The sequence below is a fragment of the Ailuropoda melanoleuca genome, chromosome 10 (genome assembly GCF_002007445.2).
Source record: "Ailuropoda melanoleuca isolate Jingjing chromosome 10, ASM200744v2, whole genome shotgun sequence".
NCBI classification, from domain to species: Eukaryota; Metazoa; Chordata; class Mammalia; order Carnivora; family Ursidae; genus Ailuropoda; species Ailuropoda melanoleuca.
In genome coordinates this window covers 64,629,057-64,652,065 of record NC_048227.1, presented here as the reverse complement: position 1 = coordinate 64,652,065, position 23,009 = coordinate 64,629,057, and the positions used below count along the sequence as shown (strand labels likewise).

The 23,009-nt window shown below is 41.2% G+C and overlaps 1 long non-coding RNA gene across 1 annotated transcript; it reads left to right on the top strand.

Moving 5' to 3' along the window:
- Window positions 1-15,329: 15,329 nt before the first annotated feature.
- LOC117804054 lies at window positions 15,330-17,421 on the top strand. Its single transcript, XR_004628241.1, has 3 exons — window positions 15,330-15,416; window positions 16,110-16,411; window positions 16,704-17,421. It is a non-coding gene; the product is annotated as an uncharacterized LOC117804054 (long non-coding RNA).
- Window positions 17,422-23,009: the final 5,588 nt, after the last annotated feature.

Genomic DNA, 23,009 nt, shown 5'->3' with positions numbered 1-23,009 from the left:
TTATCTCTAATCTCCTGGTTTTTTCAGTGTGGGTGTTCTGTACCTGATTTTCCAATTTCTCTACTGTTTTCTGCACGTGGAGGAATCAGAAACTCCATGTGTACCATTGCCGTCAAGTATACCTTAGGTGAACATGTTAGTTATGGGGTAAAATGTGTTAATTCAGGAATCTATAGTTAGAAGATTCAATTACTATATCTTATAAAGGGATTGCACACATGTGACTGAAACATGTTTGTAAATGTGCAAACTGACTTCCTCTTCCCGCATCCACCATGCTGATTGAATAACGAGGCAGAGTGTTTTAACTGGTCGTGTGTGTGTGTGCGTGTGTGTGTGTGTGTGTGTGTGTGTATGTGATTATCTATTACAATTTCATTTTCTTTACAGCAGCTCTTTTGCTCAGTTGAATGTTATATTCAACTATGAAGAATATATTTAAGGACACTCAGTCCATTCATTTAATATGTATTTATTGAGCCATTATCATGTGAAAATCCTGTTTTCAGAGTCACAAGGAATATAAAAATATATGCTTTTCCCCCTACAGGAACTTAGACTTCATCAGAGTTCAAAATTANGATTGAATAACGAGGCAGAGTGTTTTAACTGGTCGTGTGTGTGTGTGCGTGTGTGTGTGTGTGTGTGTGTGTATGTGATTATCANATGTGTTAATTCAGGAATCTATAGTTAGAAGATTCAATTACTATATCTTATAAAGGGATTGCACACATGTGACTGAAACATGTTTGTAAATGTGCAAACTGACTTCCTCTTCCCGCATCCACCATGCTGATTGAATAACGAGGCAGAGTGTTTTAACTGGTCGTGTGTGTGTGTGCGTGTGTGTGTGTGTGTGTGTGTGTATGTGATTATCAATTACAATTTCATTTTCTTTACAGCAGCTCTTTTGCTCAGTTGAATGTTATATTCAACTATGAAGAATATATTTAAGGACACTCAGTCCATTCATTTAATATGTATTTATTGAGCCATTATCATGTGAAAATCCTGTTTTCAGAGTCACAAGGAATATAAAAATATATGCTTTTCCCCCTACAGGAACTTAGACTTCATCAGAGTTCAAAATTAAGCTTATCCCAGGTTACCTGGAGGGTTCCTGGTGAACAGTGGAAGGAGGTGTTAGAGGAAGCCAGGTGTAGATAGAAACTGTTCATTCCTTGATTCAATGCTTAGATTCGCCACTTTGTAATGGAGTTTAAGTTTCTTTCTTGTTAGTCCAAAGTTGCTCTCTGGCTCAGTGCTTAATTGTCACTTATGCCTCTTAGCAATAAGAACCAGCCAATATTTGTCTGAAATTAAGGATTGAGAAATCAATATTTTAAAAAAGTGCATAGTAACCAGTTTCCTAGGGTATTCACTCACTTTCAGTATCACTTCTATTTCAATCAATGCGAAAGCTCTAGGATGGATTGTCCTGCCTCAAAATGGAGCCCCTTTTCCCCAACGACATGTTCTTGCGTCTTCATAATTCAATCTAGAAAAATGCCCCTGGAATTCTAGTAAGACAGTCTGTGGTATCTTTTGTCATTCTCTGTATCTCAGGGTAGTCAGGGAAGAAGGGATCTTGGTATTTCAAGTCCTTTAGAAGTCATGGGTATGGCCATAGGTGCCCCAATTTTGTTCTCTTTTGAGGTCTCTCCATTAATGTAAATTGTGCATGTGGTTCTTAGTTTTTGTCATTGTCTGAAATAGTAACCATAGGAACACGCACGCACACACACACACACACACACACCCGTCCCAAAGACCAACATCAATTCTCATAGATAATACAGTTTAAGCTAGGGGGTCTCATATTCAAATGTGTGTTGAAGCCAGTCAGGAAAATCAAGTGGGTGTGGGGGTACAGTGTCACAGGGAGAGATAGGGACTGTGACAACCTCTAAATATCTCCATTTTTGTTACTACCTGGGAACGAGTCTCCAGTGTTGCCAGACCATTAGAATTATGTCAGAGGAGACAGAAATCCATATTTTTTAAAATGAAAATAAATGAATCTTCAGTACTGTGATGGTTAATTTTATGGGTCAACTTGACTGGGCCACAGGGTGCCCAGACCTTTGGTCAAACATTATTCTGGGTGTGTCTGTGAGGGTGTTTTTAGATGAGATGAACACTTGAATCAGTAGACTGAGTAAGGCAGATTTCCATCCCTAATATTAATAGAACAAAGATACTGAGTTAGAGGGAATTCTTCCTGCCTGACTGATTGAACTGGGACATTGATCTTTCCAAGCCTTTAGAATTCAAGCTGAAAAATTAGCTCTTCCTGGGTCTCAAGCCTGCTGGCTTTCAGACTGGAACTTGTGCCATCAGCTTTCCTGGTTCCCAAGCCTTTAAACTTGAACTGCGACTACACCATTGGCTCCCCTAGGTCTCCAGCTTGTCTCCATAACTGTAGGAGCAGCCAATTCCTCTTTCTCCCTCTCAATCTCTCTCTGTCTCTGTCTCTCCACCCCTCTCAGTTCTGTTTAAATCAAAATAAAACAAAACAATGGCATGAGGTCCTTCGTGACATGCCTGAAGGCCGGTGCCATCATTTCATATGTTCTATTAAATCCATAAGTCCCTGTTAGAGATGGTGTTCAGGAAGCTGGGGATGGTAGTTTCATTTTTCCAGTTAGGTAAGTGAAGAGACTTTATTTTAAACAAACCAAACCATATACATTAAAAGGTTGTTGATCTTCAAGCTAGTCTCCTTATAAAACTATGCAGATTTTAATAAGGATGATGCCATTTTTCTTTTCTTTCTTTTTTTTTTTTAAAGATTTCATTTATTTGAGGGAGAGAGAGGTATATATATAGAGAGAGCCCGCAAGCAGGGGGAGGGGCAGGCAGAAGGAGAGGGAGAAGCAGGCTCCCCGCTGAGCAGTGAGCCCAAGATGGGACTCGATCCCACCTGGGATCATGACCTAAGCTGAAGACAGATGCTTAACCAACTGAGCTGCCCAGGCACCCCTCCATTTTTCAAATAACATTGTTTCTTCCTCTTTCAGAATTGGCTTCTAAAACAACTTCACTGGGGCGCCTGGGTGGCACAACGGTTAAGCGTCTACCTTCCGCTCAGGGCGTGATCCCGGCATTATGGGATCGAGCCCCACATCAGGCTCCTCCGCTATGAGCCTGCTTCTTCCTTCTCCCATTCCCCCTGCTTGTGTTCCCTCTCGCTGGCTGTCTCTATCTCTGTCAAATAAATAAATTAAATCTTTAAAAAAATAATAAAAAAANTGATCCCGGCATTATGGGATCGAGCCCCACATCAGGCTCCTCCGCTATGAGCCTGCTTCTTCCTCTCCCACTCCCCCTGCTTATGTTCCCTCTCTTGCTGGCTGTCTCTATCTCTGTCAAATAAATAAATAAAATCTTTTAAAAAAAATAAAAAAAATAAAACAACTTCACAAGAAAATTTTCTACAATGTTAATTACTCGCTCTTTGTTTTTGACCAAAAGCATGATTAGCCAAATTAAAATATTTGCCTTTTCAAATAAATTTTGGTGAAAAGGTGATTTGAAATATGCCCTCCAAGGGGGAAAAAAGATGTATTAGCACTAAGAATACATAGAAGAATGCACCATAGACAGGTTGCTAAATATTTTGAGCAACAGCTAAATTACTGAAATTAACGTGTACTATGCCAAGCTGACAGCTCTGAAAGGGTCTCAGGGAGTGTTTTGGTGTATTCGTGTAGAACTCAGTCTCGTTACCACAGAGCAGGGGTCATTAGCTCAGTGAGTGACTCGGGGTGGGAAGAAGACAACAGGAAGTGTGGTGAGTTTAAGGACGAGCCTGTCAAGAGCAGACAGTTGCTATTCAGCAACAGCCAGTTGTTGTCAGGGACACTTCTGAGCCCCGTGTTGCCAAATCATTACTATTTCAAAATCTGTGGAGAATGCAAGGGAGTCTGGTGGCTCGGAGGTGACTGGTACCATTGACGGTCACGTTTCAATCGTATGGTAGTTAGGACAAGAGTGGAGGAATTAAAGACCCAAAGTGCAGATTGTGCCTATGAGATATTTGCCTGTGAAAGGAAGAAAATAAATTAGGATGTTTGCAAGGTCCAGTGGATTTTCTTTAAGGTGGATATAAGAGGGAAGGGAAAGATTCTGAGGGTAGGACAGGAATAGTGTGAGGAGAGAGGAAAGAGTGAAGATGTTGTAGAGAACAGGACTAACTAAGGAATATGGAACCAGGGAACTTGGAAAGAATGAAGCCAAGGGCCCAGCAAGAAGGGAAAGTTGTGGGAATGAGGAAGGAGATCTCATCCTCTGGGGAAGAGATTTATTGTGGTAGAGTGAGAAGATAAATATTGGATAAAAAATAGAAAAAAACACTTATCAAATCTGTGCATGCTACTAATCTGTGAGGAGTCACGAATATGATTTATAATAGAGTTAAGATTCAAGAAGCCATATTGGAATGTGGGAGTGATGAATTGAAACAAACAAAATGAAGTTTAGTGGTGATAAATGCAAAATTTCCCCTTTATACTAAAGTAAATAATTTAAAATACAGAAGGGAGGAGAAAGACTTAATACCTCTTCATGTGGAAAGGATTAGCTTTTACTTGATAAAAAGCTTACATATTAATGATGCCAGAAGGGTAACATGATTGCCTTAAAGCTAATACAAACCTAGTTCAATGAATTGGAAGAGTATAGGGTCCAGCTCAGGACAGTCTGTAATTTGATATGTGCAATGTGTAAAATTGAGACAGATGGAACAGCCCATAACTAGGGCACTAACTAAATAAATGATGATACATTCTCATAATGGAATACTTTGCAGTTATGAAAAAGAATAAAGATGCTGTGTGTTAATTGGGAAAGATTGTTAGGATGTATTGTTAAGCAAAAAAAAAAAAGAAGGTGTATAATAGTATATGTCTCATACTACCTTTTATGTTTGAAATAGAGGAAATAAGAATATATAATCATATTTGTTTTTATTTCCAAAACAAAATTCCAAAATAATAAAAAAGAAATTAAAGAACGTGGTTACCCATAGTAGGCAGAATGGGAATGGAGTAGGCAGGGACAGGAGAGGAATAAAGTTGCTCAATGTAATCTTTTACATTTCATTTTATTTTGACCACATGAATAAATTGCCAAATTAAAAATTATTTTTAAAAATGACACTGGTGGTTGGTTGAAATTTTCAAAGGAGAAGTTCCAGGGACATTATCCAAAATCATCTTCTCCCTAATGATAGGGTTTGCGTTTCGTTTCTCTGTTCTTTTCCATAGGTATCTTCAGTAATACTTGCCATGTAGAAGGCTATCGAATATTCACTGGTCAAACGAAGAAATGAATGAATATGTCAATGACATAACACAAGATGACATCTCTCCTTAAATGTATGAGTGACTCTTGTTTCAAAGAGGAATGAACCCTGTTTTCAGTTCTACATGATCCAAGTAGAAAGAATGAATAATGGTTACAGGAAGGTAGAAAAACCAGTTCGTTCTTCCAAGAAGCATTTTGGAGGGACGACTTCGTAGCAGGTACTGGGATTATCAAGTGGAATAAGAAATGGCTGAAGTTTTCGTGAGGTTCACAGTTTCGAATCAGGGTGTTAGGTACAAAGATCATGACGGTTCTAAGCAAATGGTCACAATGCTGAGGACAGACCGGAAGTTTGGAGAGTGCTGAACACACCTGCAGAAAGGTGTATGTGTGGGTTCAGGGAGGTCCGAGTTAGCGTCCTGGAGAATGGCGGGCCTGAGCTCAATCTCAGGAGCAAGGGAAAGGGAGAAAGGAAGGATAATGCAGAGAGAGGACTGGAGAGCAGAGACTTGGGGCAGAGAAGAGTGGAGTGTGTTGTGAGAAATATCTAGCAGTTCATTGTGGTGGGAGTGTAGCTGTCAGGCAGCGATGGCAGGACATGGGACAAGAAAGGTACACCAACAACTCTGAACTCAGTAGAAGAGAGATGTATCTAACAGGCTGCCTCAGCTCGAGAGGGAATGCGCCTTAATAAAGGTTTTCACATTCAAGCCCAGGCAGGTGACAGGACCACTTATTAGTGCTATAGAAAATAAAAGAGCAGGGCTCAAAATTGAAAATAGAGCCTTGATTTTAAAAGAACTGCATTGCAGAAAAAAAGGAGGGTGGGACCATTACACCTGAGTTCCCTGACACAGCAAAATTGCAGATGTTCTTTTCTACAAGTGCTGCTTCTGATCACCTCCCCCATTGCCTGCTGGGTAGCAGGGGAAGAGAGGTGCCATGACATTCAGGGAGGAGAGAGGAGTCCTCATGATACTAAGCAGGGGGGAGAAGGTGGAGCTTGAAGCAAGTAAACCTGGAAATGGCTGTTTGCAAAGGGTGATGATAACACGCATTTGAAAAGGGCCTTGTAGCCAGCAAAGCATTAAACAGCTATTATTTTGTGGAAGCTTGAATTTTCCCTAAGGACGGTCATATAGGTCTGTCTTATTACAAAGGGGCTGATTTTCTGTTGTTCAGTAAGGATAGTAAAGAGAAAAAATCTAGGCTTGCTCTAAGGGGTTGGACCAGATGGTCATTTATGAAACTTCATAGTCCTGAGTTCAGTAATGTGAAGGATTGCTGTTAAATCTGCCTTAGGACGATACAGCCTCATATCACTCCTAGAGAAAGAATCTCTTGGAGAAGAAGGAAGGCTTTTGTGCCTTTGCTCCCCAGGACTTAACACAGGGTCTCGCTACCTAGCAGAGACGTTAACAATGTTCTTTTAATAAATAAATGTGGTAGAAGAGCTTCGATGTCTTCTGTGTTTATTCTAATGTCTAACAGTTCTGTGACTCTGTTCACACGCACACACACGCGCGCACACGCACACACACGCACACGCACACACACGCGCGCACACGCACACACACGCACACACACGCACACGCACACACATGCGCGCACACGCACACACGCACACGCACGCACACGCACCTTTTACAGGTGCAGAAGCTGAGGAGCTGCACGGTGAGCTAACTTGGCTGAGATCACACGGCTAGTGGCAGTCAGTGGGGGAGCACACAAGCCTTTCTAACTCCCAAGCTCAAGGTCACAGACTACAGTAATGAGAGACCTATTCGGCTGGTTTTGTGATTCATTCTCTTTCTATGTTTTTTTCAAATTTTAATTATTTTCAAAAGCTACAGAAAGGAAACAAGGTGGGATACTTTCCCCTTAAATTAAACCACGAGGTCCTCACGCTTGTTAGGAAGGACACTCAGGGTTAGCGGCGTGCATTTCCCATGGGAAGCCCATGTCTGCTTTAGAGGTTTGTCCTGTAATTTGGAGAACCGGTAGAAGCTGACAGTGTAGTGAAAAGGGGACAATCAGCTTCCTGACATGGGAAGAAAGCCCGTGAAGAGGTCAACTCCCGGGAGCCCCTGGGTGCCAACTGTGGGACAGAGCTAACAACTTCCAGAGGGAGCTGGGGCCCGGCCTTTCCTCTCCAGATGGCTCATTGCAGGGTGGAGGGCCCCACAGTGGGGGGCTGTGGAAGGAGCTGTCCTGGAGGCAGGGACAAGCACTAACAATGAGGAACCCTTCTGATACCAACTGGGGCACAGCTATCCCTGAAAGGGAAAGATCCAAACTACTGTCGCCTCCCAGCAGGATGCTGTCTCTCAGAGCGCTCAGCCGCCTGGCTCGCACTTCCTTTGATGTGAATAGTTATAAATACACTGGAAACAATCTTGCATGTGTTTCATTCTTTGGCAAAAGTGATTATACTAATTACTGGCATTTTTGAATGTGGGTCATTATACTCAAACACTTGAGGTGAACGCTTTTTTACCTCTTAAGAGAAGCAGCGATACTCTGCACATATGGGACTGTATTAATGAGGTTCCAAGAATACAATTTAAGCAATTTTGGGTGTTTTCCTTTTATGTATATTATTTCCTCTCTACTCACCTGAGTGACGGTGCTTGCAAATTCTGCAGCAACGTCCCCCTGTAGCCATCATTTCTTGAACTTCTCTCTCAAAACAAATTAGTAGAAAAAGCAAATATAAAACCCACAAAGTTGGTTTCACTTCACCTAGCTATAATTTTCTATCTTTGTTCTACAAAAAAGTCTAAAAAATATGACTTTTCAAGAACTTTTATTTTANCAAATTAGTAGAAAAAGCAAATATAAAACCCACAAAGTTGGTTTCACTTCAACTAGCTATAATTTTCTATCTTTGTTCTACAAAAAAGTCTAAAAAATATGACTTTTCAAGAACTTTTATTTTAGTTTTTCTAAGGTTGTAATTCTGATAACATTCAGTTTTATCTCTTCTCATGTTGCTAACCTCAAAGACCTTATACAACGGCTAAGGGATTAAAAGTCATGCATTTGGAAACCACTATTTGACTCAACATTTCATTTTTTTTTATCATCAAACTGCTATGGCGTTATATACTTTTAAAAGAGCTTTCACACGGAAGTTATTTGCTCATTAAAATAATTAGTCTCATTCTATAGCTGTAATCTTTGCTCAGGGAAGCTGAGTGCCTTGTAGGTTGGCAGGTGGTAGATGGAAGCTGGCCCTTGATTTTTTCTTGTCTGGAGCTTCAGTCATGGCGCTATCTCGATTTTCTGAGGGGAGACATTTATCTCAGTTACTAGGAACACCTGCAGGTCACTGGCCTCCCTATTTACAGCTGCTTCGGGTACAGCTATTTAAAACTAGGGGGAGAAGAGGAGTGAAGGACTCTAGAGGAAGATGGGAGTAGATGGGTATCTGGAGGGGGTAGGCCTGGACTGATTTCTTTTGCTTCCCAGGAATATTTTCTGCTCATTGCTGTGCAGGTGGAAACACCATTTCTCTGAGAGTTGGCTTTTTTGGTTACTCTGGAAGACATGATAAAAATGGGGAGAAGCTGAAAGATCAAGCAACCCGCCTCCTAAATGGAGTGGTATGTGATAATAAAACTTTCTGGAATCCCCCAGAATTCCCTGGGTCCCTCCTCCCACCTTCCCTTCCACTCGCTCTCTTCCCCACTCCTCCTTCTCTTTTGCTTTTTCCTCAGCGTCCAGCTCTCTCCCCTCACCGATTCTGTGAATTTCTTGCCCTTTCCATTTTCTTGTCAGTCTCTGTGAGGCACTGGGAGAGAGTATGTCCTTGGCTCCAGGTAGAAGAAAGGATCCTGGGCTTTGTTTAACAGACAGTCAAGAAGCCAAGAGCTTAGTGGCCACAATGTCATGTCATGCTTGTCCGTGTCGAGTGATCGCAAGCAGGAGTACCTCTTCCTTTTACCAACAGCTCGTTTCGCTAGCGTGGGCAGGCAGTCAGGGTTCTCTCTCTCTCCATCCCCATGGCCCCTGGCACTGCCTCTCCTTCATCTTGCTTTTTAGTTCCCTATCTTCATCTACGTATCCGTGTATCCCTGTCTCCCTCTCCCTCTCTCTCTCCTTCTCTGGCTCATTTGTTCGCTTTCACTCTCCTTTCCTCCACAATGGGAAAAAGAAAATGATGAGTTCTCTTTTGGTTTTACATATCTAAGTAACAATTTTTTTCTTATTTTCCCCAAGGACCTGTAACACAGGTAATGATGTAATGACACTTATAAATAATAGGTAGATATAAAAAATTGAACACTTAATAAGAAAATTAGAAAGCACAACATCAAGGCTGGGGATGCTGAAAGATGTCTGCCTCCCGTTAGACAAAATTCATTTGAGGAGATCCTTAGTTATAAAAGTCTGGATATCTGGTAGTCACTAAACTTGGGACTTTGCCCCGTTTTCATAAATTTTACGTCAAAAATGTATGGGAAGTGTCCACACTACACAGTGATATTTGTGGTTAAAAATCAGTTATAAATTCAATAGAGAGTAATATGACAGGCCCTCCCATGTTTTTTACTAAAGGAAAATATAAAAAGTTTGTGGTAGTTAAGTGATTAGGGAAAACCAGGAACAAAATGCCAAGTGAGTAAAATAAACTTCAACAAGAAGTCAACTGGCCATGTGAGCGAGAAAATGCCTATTTAGGTTCTTTGTGTGAATGTTTAAAGCAATAATTAGAGGGGAAAAAAATTCCAAGTACTTAAAACTAAAATTTATACTATTAGTTTAAGATTCTCTTAGGGGAGGCTAAGACTAATTACAACTTTATATTAAAACTATTGTGGCAGAAATTGTGAGTTGCCCACTCAATATCCACTTGTCCTTTCTTTTTTTCATTAAAAGAGCTTTGATATCAATGAATAACCATCAACCCCGTTAAAAAGTATTTCCCAGTCTCCCTTTGGATAGAGGTGTTAGTGAGATATAAACCCCGGTCTTGAGCAGGGGGCATACTCAGCTCTAGGTACCTTTCTTGTGCCTCTTTCTTTTTACTTTGAACTTGGAATGTAGACGTGATGAATGGAGAGCAGTGACTACCTGTGACCACGAGGTGGCTTTGAGAATTGGGGCCATGAGCACGGCAAGCAGAGAGAGAGAGAAGAGCCTCGGATATTGAATACACCATAGGGCTTCCACACCAACCCTGCACTGATGCCTTCATCTGCGTGACAGCAGAAAAACTATACCATATATATCTCTGTGTATATATAGAATACGTGTATTTCATATATCATTTATATGTAATCAATCCAGTTGATCTCCTCAATATTTCTTCCCCATCCTTAGCACTTTCAGTCATATCATACTGCTCTATCTTATCTTTTTTTCTGTACACTTAACCCTTTTTGCTACTCTATAATTTCTTTTGTTTTATGTTTATTGTCTGTCTCTCTTTGCTAAAATATCATCTCTGCTGGGGCTGGGAACCCTGTCTCACTGATGTATCCTGAGTGCTTAGAACAAGGTCTGGCTCTTAGCAGTTACTTCGGAAACAGTCATCGGATGCGTGGATGTGCTGCTACATACGAAAAGGTCAGTGAAGCTCTTGGCAACACCGATTATTAAGTTGCAGGCAATAGAGAGCATAATCTTCCACATATACTTGGGGTATCTGTCCTTGGATTTTATGTGCAATGTTGGTTATTAAAACTCAAGGAAGCGTAAGGGGATTGGATAAGGACTACAAAAGGGGAGCTAAAGAGGGCTGGATGTGAGGGTGGACTTCAAAAGAATTGGGATTGTTTAGTTTGGTCAGCCAACCTGAAAGGACAATTAGCTAAAATCCAAAAAACTTTAAAGGAAGTGAAGAGGAATTGTTTATCAGATTCCAATCCCAAGTATAAGGGGCTGTCCATTTTAAGCTGATAGAGAAGTTCCACATAAACGTAAGGATACAATGGAAGGATGTCCGTGATGTCCATACGGAACTCATTGCCCTAACTAGCATACGTGTCTCAGCACTGAACCTGAGAAGGTTGGAACTTGGACACCAGAGGGTTCCAAGCTCGGACAGAGCTGAGGGTAAGGTCTAACGGGACGTACGAGGTGAGACTATAGCTGGGTGAGCCCAACACCACTCCATGGGGCTACTGGCAGAGGAGAAGCAGACAGCGTTCTAAGAACTGGAGTTAAGAAACGAGGCTCCAGGGCCAGGACAGAATTGGGAAGGGGTGAAGGGAGAGAATGGAGAGCTGGGTAGGGAAAGGATACAGGGAGACCCAGCCCTGGAACTGGGGTACGAGGCGAGTACATACTGCCACTGGAGTGTGCACTCCAAGAACAGGGTGGGTTAGCTGAGGATTTGAATACTGGTGTCCAGATCATGCCATCAACCCTGCTTTGGGCTTTAAGCATCCCCAGGGCTGGAGCAGGGCTGGCGTGTAGTGCGCTGTAGCTGGCCCTAAGTCCAGTTTGGGGAGCCACCGTAGCAGGAAACCGAATGTGGGAAATGATACAGAAAACAATCCTGGATGAAAAGCATGGCCTGCATCTGCAATTCGTGAACATTCCTGGTTCCTTACCGTTTCAAAGAGAAGAGAAAACATGAAATACAAATAACTCCTCATAAAGTCTAAATAAGTTGAATCATTTTGGATTCCTAGTAAGTAACTTAAGGGAGCTGAAACTATCTGGAATATATCAGTGACATTTTTGGAGCTGATATCTATGGAACACTCACATCTCCCATGAATCCATTTTGGTGTCCCTCTTGGAAAAATATGCCCAAATGGAGGAACCATGAATCTAACTGAGTTTATCAATTTGTGTTTTTAAGTGAGCTTGTAAAAAAACCACAAAAAACAAAATAAAAAATTTTCCCTATAGAGCATTAGTATTTAGTATCATAGCCACTACTAACCCACTGATTTGGAATTTGACTTCTCCTTTGCCTTACTTTTAAAATTTGTGTAAGAAGCATTTGAAGAATCGCATTGCCCTATTGCGCATTTTAATGTCAATGTGGCAACACATTTATCTGCAAAATTATTTCACCACATGTCCTCAAGTTTGTTTCTATAAACACTCTGACTTGGCATTTCTTACGGGCCATCCTCTAAAGGAAGATATTTTGGCATTAATAACACTTTCCTTTGAGAAACTATAACGGTTGGTTTGTATACATGGGCATAGATCATTTATACAGAAATGGGCCTAGGGACCAATGAATTCATACTCAGAGCCCCATGGTATGTTATTGACAATAAATAAGTTATCATTAAAGATGGGGATTTTTTGGCACCTGGGTGCCTGCACTCTGATTTCTAGGGGTGATAATTTGGTGGAGGATGGACACATTCTCTGGCAGGTGGTCCTCTGCCACTATCCTTCCTGATGGCCTTCTTGCAAGGAAGAAGGTAAGCCTTACCTGCAAGCCAGTACTGTGGAAAAACCATTAGTAGAAAAAGGAATGATACTCTTGCCAGCTGAGGAAACTAATACTTCTTATCCTGTATCTCCCTCCGGTCACGATGGATAAACACATTAATTCACTGTGTACAAAGGACATGTAGCTCAATTATTTACTAGAGGCATAAATTAAACGCTGAGCATAGTTCAGGCAGCAGGGCAGCTTTCTTTCTAGAAGAAAGTAAAGGGGGGGGAAAGAAAAGCAGTAGCTGGTCCTAATCCTGCCTGTTCATATTACGGGGAACCAATCAAGTTTAATCCATTTCCGTGCTGGGCTTTACATTTTCATGTTCTCTTCCTGTTTCTCAGTGGANGCTTTCTTTCTAGAAGAAAGTAAAGGGGGGGAAAGAAAAGCAGTAGCTGGTCCTAATCCTGCCTGTTCATATTACGGTGAACCAATCAAGTTTAATCCATTTCCGTGCTGGGCTTTACATTTTCATGTTCTCTTCCTGTTTCTCAGTGGAAGCAGGCGTGCCGACCAAACACAGCGCTTGTTTGTTTCTATCTGAACGAATGTCTCCATTCTCACCAAAGGAACTGTGCATTCTTTACCCTTTCTCTTCCCAACGACCTGTCAAAGCTCGGAAGTGTCAAGTTCATGTTTTATGGACAGACTACCCCAGCTGCTTCAGGAAACGGCAAGAGCACGTCAATAATTTACATTGTGTTTTTTCTCTACTTTTCGTGGTGTCTGTAAAGTTTCAGCAGTGAAACACCAGACAGCAATAGGGCTTCTAGGCAGCGTATCTGTCTCTAGAGCTTTGTTCACTTCTCATCCTATTTTTCCCCCCTTAAATGAAAAAGTCAAGCCATTTCCGTTTTCCAGTGCTGGTGGGAACCATCAATCTGTCCGCACACAGGGGGCGATGCTTCCAGTTTATTCTTTAGTTCAACTTCCACAGTTGTTTTTACCTATTGGGTTTATTCACCGTGCTTCGTAATAGGCAACGTATTTTATACTAAATGTTCATTAAGGATTCCATTCATAAATATCTTCTTACCTTAATGAAAATGTCTTGGCCGAGAAGAGAACGCATACTTCCTCTGTGCCGGTTTGATATATTCATATAGAATCTGGCACAATAAAGCCTCAGGTGTTTTTTAAGATTTAAAAATATTATCGCGAGGGGCGCCTGGGTGGCTCATTCGGTTAAGTGTCTGCCTTTGGCTCAGGTCATGATCCTGGGGTCCGGGATCGAACCCCAGGTTGGGCTTCCTGCTCGGCCCAGAGTCTGCCTCTTCCTCTGACCCTCCCCCTTCTCATGCTCTCTCTCTCTCATACTCTGTCTCTCAAATAAATAAAGTCTTTGAAAAGCATATTATCATGAACAAAATTTGCCTTTGGTTTAAATACGATGCGGTGGAAAGAAAGGGTTGGCAATGAGGAGGCTTCAACTAGAGTTCTAGTTTTGTCCCTGACCTTTTTTGGAATCAGAGTCAAGGATCTCTGTTTCTTCGTCTGGGAGGCAGGAATTGTAATACTTGTCTGACATCTCACAGGAACTGTGTGAAGATCAAATGAGATGCTGTATGTAAATGTTTCATAAATAGAAGTTCCTCTCAAGTCTATAAATGACTCTTGAATCACACATTTGGGCCTCTATCAACCACCTTGCTAGGCCTTCGTGCTCTGAATCAGCGGGTGTCCAAGAGCACAACTCCACAGCTTCTGGAAATGTTAAAATGCCTCCCAAACAAGGACGAACACAGTGTGTTGCAATCTTTTGTCTGCGAGCATGAAAGGGATTATGTAAGAGAAACCATTTCTGCTGGTTTCCTTCCCATAAAAGGAAGCCCTATACCAAGGCCTGGTCATCCTTTTCTAAACTCTCATTCTGAGATATTAAAAGGCACATACTTTTTTTTTTTTTTTTTTTTAAAGAATCTTAGCCTTATCGGTCTTTTGGTAAACATTTTTTAAGATAGGAACATAGACTTTTCTTTAGGGATCAATTTCCAGAGCAGGTTCACTTCTGTGCAGAATCTAAAGCCTTAGAGTTTATAAAACAAAAATCTAGCACGCACTAAGAGGGCCGTGTTTTCCACTTTGAGAATGTATACTTGGAGTTTTACTTTGCATAGAGATTATTTCTATATATGGCACTAAGTATCTATAATGGAAACAGTATATAAACTTGAATACATAAACTCGAATCTTGTGGTGTGTTTAATTGACCTGAACCTCAACGGTTTGTGTACAGCAGAGTCTGAGAGGTTTGCCAGCGTTATTTCTTATCATGCTATTATCTCCCTTACTAAATGGGTTATTGCCTTGATGTGGGGATGGTAAGTACTGAGATTTAACTTACATACATCTTGCATTTACAGTCTGCCTTATGTTATGGTTCTTTCTGGGCTTATCTCTCCTTTGATGCAAGAGCCTCAATCGTGTTTTCAGAAGCCACACAACTGCTTGAACATGTGAGTTGCTCAATAGATGCTTGTATAAGGAACTGTACTACGTACTGTCTTGACAGAATGATTCTTTCCTAAATGATTTTCATAATATTTTCCTTTCAGCTGATATGATGGCATGACTTAAAGCCATCTAAACTCTTGAGCCTGTTGGGTGTGAATTCATGAGGCAAGGGATTTCACGTCTGCCGGTGTCCGTTTCCTACCTGTAAAGTGAAGGTGCTGACAAGGACAATTCCCAAGTTACTGTAAGTGGATCCCTTTGTCTTTCTCATCACTCAGCTCAATGCCAGCTCCCTGATTTATATGCCATCACTCCTACCCGGAATCTCTCGTGCACGAGTACGCACACGCGATCATAGGGAAATTATTCCATTCTCATGCTGTTGTATCTCATTTCCCTAGAATTTCCTTGCACCTTTGAAGTAAAAATCAGGCAGAGGCAGGAGTGTATGTGTGTGTGTGTGTGTGTGTGTGTGTGAGCATGCGTGTGTGTGTGTGTGTACAGAAATGGAAAGAAAGATGTTTGTAAAAATAGACATTACGTGTACGTGGACAGAGTTTTCTTATCTAAATGAAGAAAAGGAAATGGGTTTATTGAACCAGCAAAGGGTGATTTGCAGAGCTCTGGAGAACTTCCCTTTTATCTGCAAATGAAGAAGCTGAGACACGGGAGACCCACAGTATCTTGGAGAGGACAGTTACCGAGAATAGGAAACTATATACAATTTGGGGGCAGGGGAGGGGGAGGATGTCCTTCTTAAAAATAAGCGATGCAAGTATCATTCTTTATTCCAAGGAAACCACTTCTATCAGCTTAACCGAAATAATGTTACCAAGTAATGCACATGCCGTGACTTGAGCTTACCATGTTTATAATGGAATATGTGATTATAAACGGAGCTCCCTACATCTCAATGATGGTTATTTGTCACTCACAGAGTCCGCGCCGGTGGCTCACCGCACCGCCCTCCCGCTCACATTGTGGTGGAGGGGAAGCGTCCCTGGCAGTCATCACGAGGATGTTGATCTTGCCGGATGCGGACGCCAAATCTCTGTGCTGCACAGTTCCAACTGTTCACTCTCAATTTTGATCTTGGCTTAAAGCAGGACCACCCCCCCCGTCTGCCACTTGCAGAAAAAAACGAACCGCTTACCGTTGCCACAGGTCACCAGCCCGCAGATGTTACTACTGTCTTTAACTGGGCATGAGCCATAAAAGTAATTTCACGTTTCAACTAAGGTAAAATAACTGATTGTTTCATTTTCTATATGTGAGTTATTAAAGGCAAGCAAACAAGAGGCTTTGCCTTCCCAGAGGGAAGCAAAGGGGATATGGTTACCAATTTGGGTATCTGCTATAATTAAAAAAAATTAAACCTTGATGAGGAATATTAATGGTTGCAGTCACAAAAAAAATACAACGGGGCATAAATATTAGGTATCAAGGGCTTTGTGAATACTAAAACACGGAGTTGTAACATCTCCCTCTTGAAGGAAGCTGGGCACTAAGAAACGTGCTATGCTTTTGGCAGGAAGTCGCTGGCTCAGTCACCGAGCGGTTTGGTCCCAGCTGTGAGTTGATTGATGGCACCGCATCGGAGAACACTCTTAGGGGAGCTGTTTACCCCCATCTTCCATCTGGAGCTGCTGGGACATAGTTCACTGTGATGATGGCTACTGAATGAGCTGCACTGGCAGGACCTCAGTGACAAGGAAGGATGGTGGCTGGGGAACCAGCCCAGAATCAAAGGATGTCAGGGAAATGAATGGAGCTAAGAGCAGAACAGCCAACTCTTCTCAAATATGATGGGGTGGCAATTCCAAAAGAAAGACGGTGCGCAGCTTTTCAAACTATGAAATGGGGAAATATTATGTTCCTTTGTTCTTTCCCTTAGAGGTTACTTTCTAGAGATTTATTTCAGATCAAGGGAACATGCTACTTATGACTGAAATATAATAACTTGTTGACAGCTACCTATTGTTTATAATATATTTGACCACATTCCATTATCAACTTCGTTCAGGGCGGGCAGCCCATATTTATCTGGGCACGTTAACAACCAGTATAAGAGGTGCAGATTTTCTAGAAATCTGCAAATATTATGAACTAGATACAGGCAAAAGAGGTATCTATAGCTATATAATTTAAAACAATTTTTTCCCGTGTTATCGGGGATAGTCCAGAAAGGTCCATAAGAACAGTGTAGAAAAGCACCTGCAAGAGCTGGCTATATGGAAGCATACAGCCCACCAACCACAGCTGTAGCCAGAGTCAGTGCTATGTACTGCAGGAGTGAGAGGCTGCTGTAGAGAGGGGGGCACGTCTGGGAGAGAAGCCAGCAGGAGAGTGTCTAGAAAGCCTCCATGGAGGAGGGCTGTAAGCAGAGCTCGAAAGGAGCAAGAGCTGTGATTTTATATTTTGCTTGTTTTGTTGGGGGGGAGGTCTACTCTGCTGCGCACCGGTGCGCACTATCGCTTTGGTATATTCTAGTTTTGCACAGGGTAATTATACCACTTGCACATTTTATAACAGAATCCGTCTCCTTCGCTACGGTGACAGGTGCAGAGCAGGAGATGGGAACATCCCAGAAATGAAAAATGCATGGCTTTCGGGGAGAATGACCCCTTAGGCGAAGTGCTGAGTTGGGTTAGCGTTGGGGCAGTTCGGCTGGTGGGATCAACTTTGCGAGCATCACTTGCCATTCGCTAGAAGAAATCATCGCGTCGACAAGACGAAAGCGAGAGTCGAGGAAGGCGGAGTCAGCGGCAGTCAGTTGCTTGGGGTTCTGGCTGGGAAGAGGTCTGAGGGAGGGACAGGTCAGGTTGTGAGAAAACGGATGAAGTATCTATGCCCTTGTTTCTCACGCAAGCAAGGAGGGAACCAATCTGAGAGGACATCCTTGTTTGGCGGAGCATTCTTTTACGGAAAGTCTCGTTCATTTTGCTACATGGAGTTCAAGGGCTGATTCTGTGATTCCTACTACCCCGGCTATGCCATGTATTATCACCTGCTCCTCATTTTTGCACAAAGTGAATATGATACTTTCATATTTTGCAATAAACCTCATTTCTTAAACTATGCTGGGTAGATAAAAGAAGGTGCTTTTTGGAAGCAGAGTTGCATCATCGGCAATATTTGCTTTATGAGCAATATTTTTAAAGGCCTGCGCTGACAGACATGAAGATTCTCATTAACTGAGGCAAGTCCAAACAGGCTTGAAATAATTAACAATTGAAAATCAGTAGAAGGTACCAACCAGGCACTTAACTTGTATCCATTGCTTTGTATTTGCTTGCTCTTTAATCTCTGCAATCTCCCCCGTGATGTAGGGTTTTAAATGAATTGAATCACTTACCTGAGGTTATGCAGTTAATGAAAGGATGGCAGGGATTTGCACTCAGCTCTCTGAGTGGACGCCCCCCCCCTTCCCATTACTCAATTTTGCTTGGATTTTTACTACACGTGACTATCTAGAGCTTGAGTTTCTCATACTTTTGACAGGCTCCCAGCTTCTTGCTAGTTACCTGCTCCTGGGAAAATGAAACAAGGCAGAATATAAAATGTATCAATCTTTTCCCTTAGTACAGCTTTTGTAAAAAGTTTTGCTAATGAGGAAATTGAAACAAATGCCTAAAATTAGAAGTGTGGCAAATAACTGTAATTTTGATTTCACAGATTCTCTCTCTGACCTAGAGAATTGTGACCCAAAAGCAGGAGTCACTATGAGAAACCTATACACTTGTTCTCCTGAAGTGTGACCAATACTATTTTATTAGCTATGAATATTACTGGCTAGATTACACAGTATTCTAAAGCACTTAGCTCAAGTTACAATGCTTTTAAACTTTTTTATTGTAATAATTTTACTTAAAATTTGGTATTTATTAATTAAAATTTGTATAATGCTCTTTAATTGAAGTATAATTGACACATTAGTTTCAGGTGTACAACATAGTGATTCTATAAGAATATACCTTATGAAATGCTAATGACAGTAAATATAGTTACTCTTTGTCACTATACAAAGTTATTAAAATATTATTGACTATATTCCTTATGCTGTGCTTTTGATAACTAGGACTTATTATTTTATAACTGTAAGTTTGTACCTCTCAATCCCCTTCACCTGTTTTGCCTATCCCCTCAACCCCCTCTCTTCTGGCAACCACAAATTTGTTCTCTTTTTTTATGAGTCTGTTTTTTGTTTGTGTTTCAGATTCCACATGCAAATGAAATCATATGGCATTTGTTTTTTTCTGTCTGACTTATTTCATTTAGTATAATACCCTCTAGGTCCATCCATGTCATTGTGAATGGCAAAATTTCATTCTTTTTTATGGCTGAGTAATATTTCATCACACACACACACACCCCATATCTTTATCCGTTCATCTACTGATCAACACTTAAGTTGCTTCCATTAATCATTAGATAAATGCTTCAAGTTACATTGAGATTATCCTTTTTAAATGAGCTGCTGTTTCAATTAGTAAATGACTTCTGAAAAATTTATGGAAAAGTATTTCCTCAGAAAGATTATGCAAGAGTTTAAATTTTGAGTCTACTCAAAGTTTATCTTTGAGTCAGTTATTATAGTTGGTTGAATTGTGTCACCTCAAAATATATGTTCATGTTCTAACTCCTAGCACACATGAATGTGACTTTTTTTTTGGGAAATCAAATTATTGCACAGTTAATCAAATTAAGATGAGGTCATGCTGGATTAGAACAGACCCCAATCCAATGACGATTATTCTCTTTTTAAAAAAAATATTTTATTTATTTGTTTGACAGAGACAGAGATAGCAACAGAGATAGAGAGAGAGAGCATGAGTGGGGAGGAAAGAGAGAAGCAGGCTCCCCGCTGAGCAGGGAGCCTGATGTGGAGCTCGATCCCAGGACCGTGCGATCATGACCTGAGCTGAAGGCAGATGCTTAACTGACTGAGCCACCCAGGCGTCCCCAGTGATGATTATTCTTATAAGAAAAGGAAACTTTGGGCACAGACTCATAGAGACACTCAGGGGAGAAGGCCATGTGAAGATGGGGGCAGAGATTAGAGTGATGTGTCTACAGCCAAAAGACATCAAAGATTGCCAGTAACTACCGGAAGCTAGAAGAGAAACCCTGAACAGAGTCTTCCTCAGAGCCTCCAGTAAAAACCAAACTCGTTGACACCTTGACTTCAGACTTCCAGCCTCAGAACTTTGAGAGAATACATTTCTGTTGTTTTATGCCAAGCAGTTCGTGGTCCTTGGTTCCGAAAGGCCTTCTGTAAATAAATATAGCTTTAAAAATCAACAACGACATCAAAAAATGTATCTTTCTCCACTGGTGGTTATTTTCTTTTTCTAGCTTACAGTTTTTCCCTATGGATACTGATAGACTCCTAATTAAGAACAACCAAGTGATACACGCACACACACACACACATACACACACACTTAAGTTTTATGACAATCAGTGACTAGTTCTCATCCACATGAACTGTCTGTAGATTTTTGAAAGTGGTGACAGGTGCATAGGTAACCAACGTACAGAACTTGTTTGGTGAATCTTCATCCTCATTATGTTTTCTGGACAACCACATGTGGATATGGTATGGAACATTCCTTATTCCTTTGGCCCAGACAGCTTTGTTGAGCCTGGTGTCAATGCACATCAGGAGCTCCCATCTCCTTCATGACAAATTTCTGGATCTCTGGTCACTACCTTGGTGACAGCAGAACAGCCCTTCTTCTCTCCACCCTTCTTTGCGGGAGCCATTCTGCTGGGCCCTGGTTGGAAAGGAAGCATGACATACAAGAATTCTTAAAATTTTTTTTTGAAGTCAAAACATTTTCGAGTATGAAAGCATGTCCAACTTCATGGTTCTGAATCCACCTAAAATACATTTTTTATAGTTACTATTTTTTTTTCTTGTGATGAGAACTTTTAAGATTTGTTCTTTCAGCAAACTTGAAATAGATAATACAGTATTATTAACTACAGTCACCATGCTGTTACATTGTATTTTTATTTAAGAATGCAAAGGAAGATGTCCTGTTCCAGGATAAAAGGAATCAACTTCTGTTCATTCTTGGGCATCAGTGAACATCTGCAGAGTAAGATGTAGTGGATGTGTGACTATTATGAACCAACGTGTGGTCCTACCTCCGGGAAGACAGGAATTTGTTGGGAAAAGGGGTGGTGGGCACATACCAACAAGGAGACACACTTATTTTGAAGATTTTGAGTCCCTGCACTTAACCAGCCTTACTCATACTTTTCCATTTATAACTGGGAAAAAGACCCTTCACTTGAATATCTGGCGATTAAAAAAAAAACACAACAAACAAAACTCAAGATAACTATTAAAAAGGAAAAAAAAGTCATAAAAATCACTTAGAAAACCAAACACTAATAGAGTACCATATATTCTTGGTGCTTTTGCATATGTGATCTTGTTAATCCTTCAGTAAACCTCATTAGACGTAAGGGTCACGGACAATTTCCCCAGTGTTTCTGTCAAGGAAACAGCATCCAGGATGTTTAATGACTTGACTGAGGCTGCACAGCTTCTCATTTAACAGGGTAAGAATCTAAACTTCTAATCCAAGTGTTCTCACCAGTTACCTCTCTTACGCTACACAGCCTTGAGATGACCTTGTGTCCACTAATCTAGATTATGAAATGTGTTACAGAACACATCCAGACTGAAGTAAAACTCAGCGAAAAAGGTGTAGAAATGGTTTCTTACCTGGAGACCAGAAGCTTGTCTCTGCAGAGTCAGATCAGGTCAATGTAATTCAGATATTTATGTGTATCAACTTGAGCATTTTACAAAAAGATCCTTTTGGAGTGCCCGAACCTATAATCGCTAAGGAGAAGTGGAAATAATCAAAAGACATATACAATGAGCAAACATGTAGTAAGTTCTGATATCAGTCTTCAGTGTTTTTTTTTTTAAAGATTTTTTATTTATTTATTCGACAGAGATAGAGACAGCCAGTGAGAGAGGGAACAGAAGCAGGGGGAGTGGGAGAGGAAGAAGCAAGCTCCCAGTGGAGGAGCCTGATGTGGGGCTCGATCCCATAATGCCAGGATCACGCCCTGAGCCGAAGGCAGACGCTTAACCGCTGTGCCACCCAGGCACCCCCAGTCTTCAGTTTTTACTCATAAAGGGGTTGCTGATAATTTGTCAATTGTGGCTGAGCTTTGTCGGCAGCTGGTCCCGTGGACCCTCCGCCATGTACTCCAGGGAATTCCACTCCTGGGAGTGTGGTCGGCACTGTTCCAGGGCATTTGACTAAGTTTCAGTATTGACTTTTGCAATGGACCCAACTGCAGAGAATTGAATACTAGGTCTTGATCAATGGACTCCCACAACGGTGACATACACAGTGGCAACATGCATTTATTCCCTATATGCCCTAAATTGTGTGGTTTATGTTCACAGATGTCCTTCAACCCTTTAGCCAAGATAGAATGACTTACAGACCCTCTTGTCTTCTCAGCTTGTCTGTGTATTCTCTTATATCCTAACCAAAGAAAGCTCACCTGGGATTTTTGCCCTAGCAAAGATGTATTGACATACAAAAATACCTCCCTTTCGTCTCTTCTTTCTCTTTTTCACATAGACTTTTTGGCTTAGTTGTGCTTTTAATAGACTTTTCCTTGCTTTTACTTTGAATATGTCTCTGCAGGAAGGATGTTTCTGGTCACTGCGGTCAGGCTGTACTGAGAAAATGATCTCTGGGGACTCTAAGTGGGTCATTACAGCTGAGGAAGAAGTTCCTTTTGCCATACTGAAGTCAGTTTGCTTTTTAATATATTTTATAGGATTCTAAGTCCATCT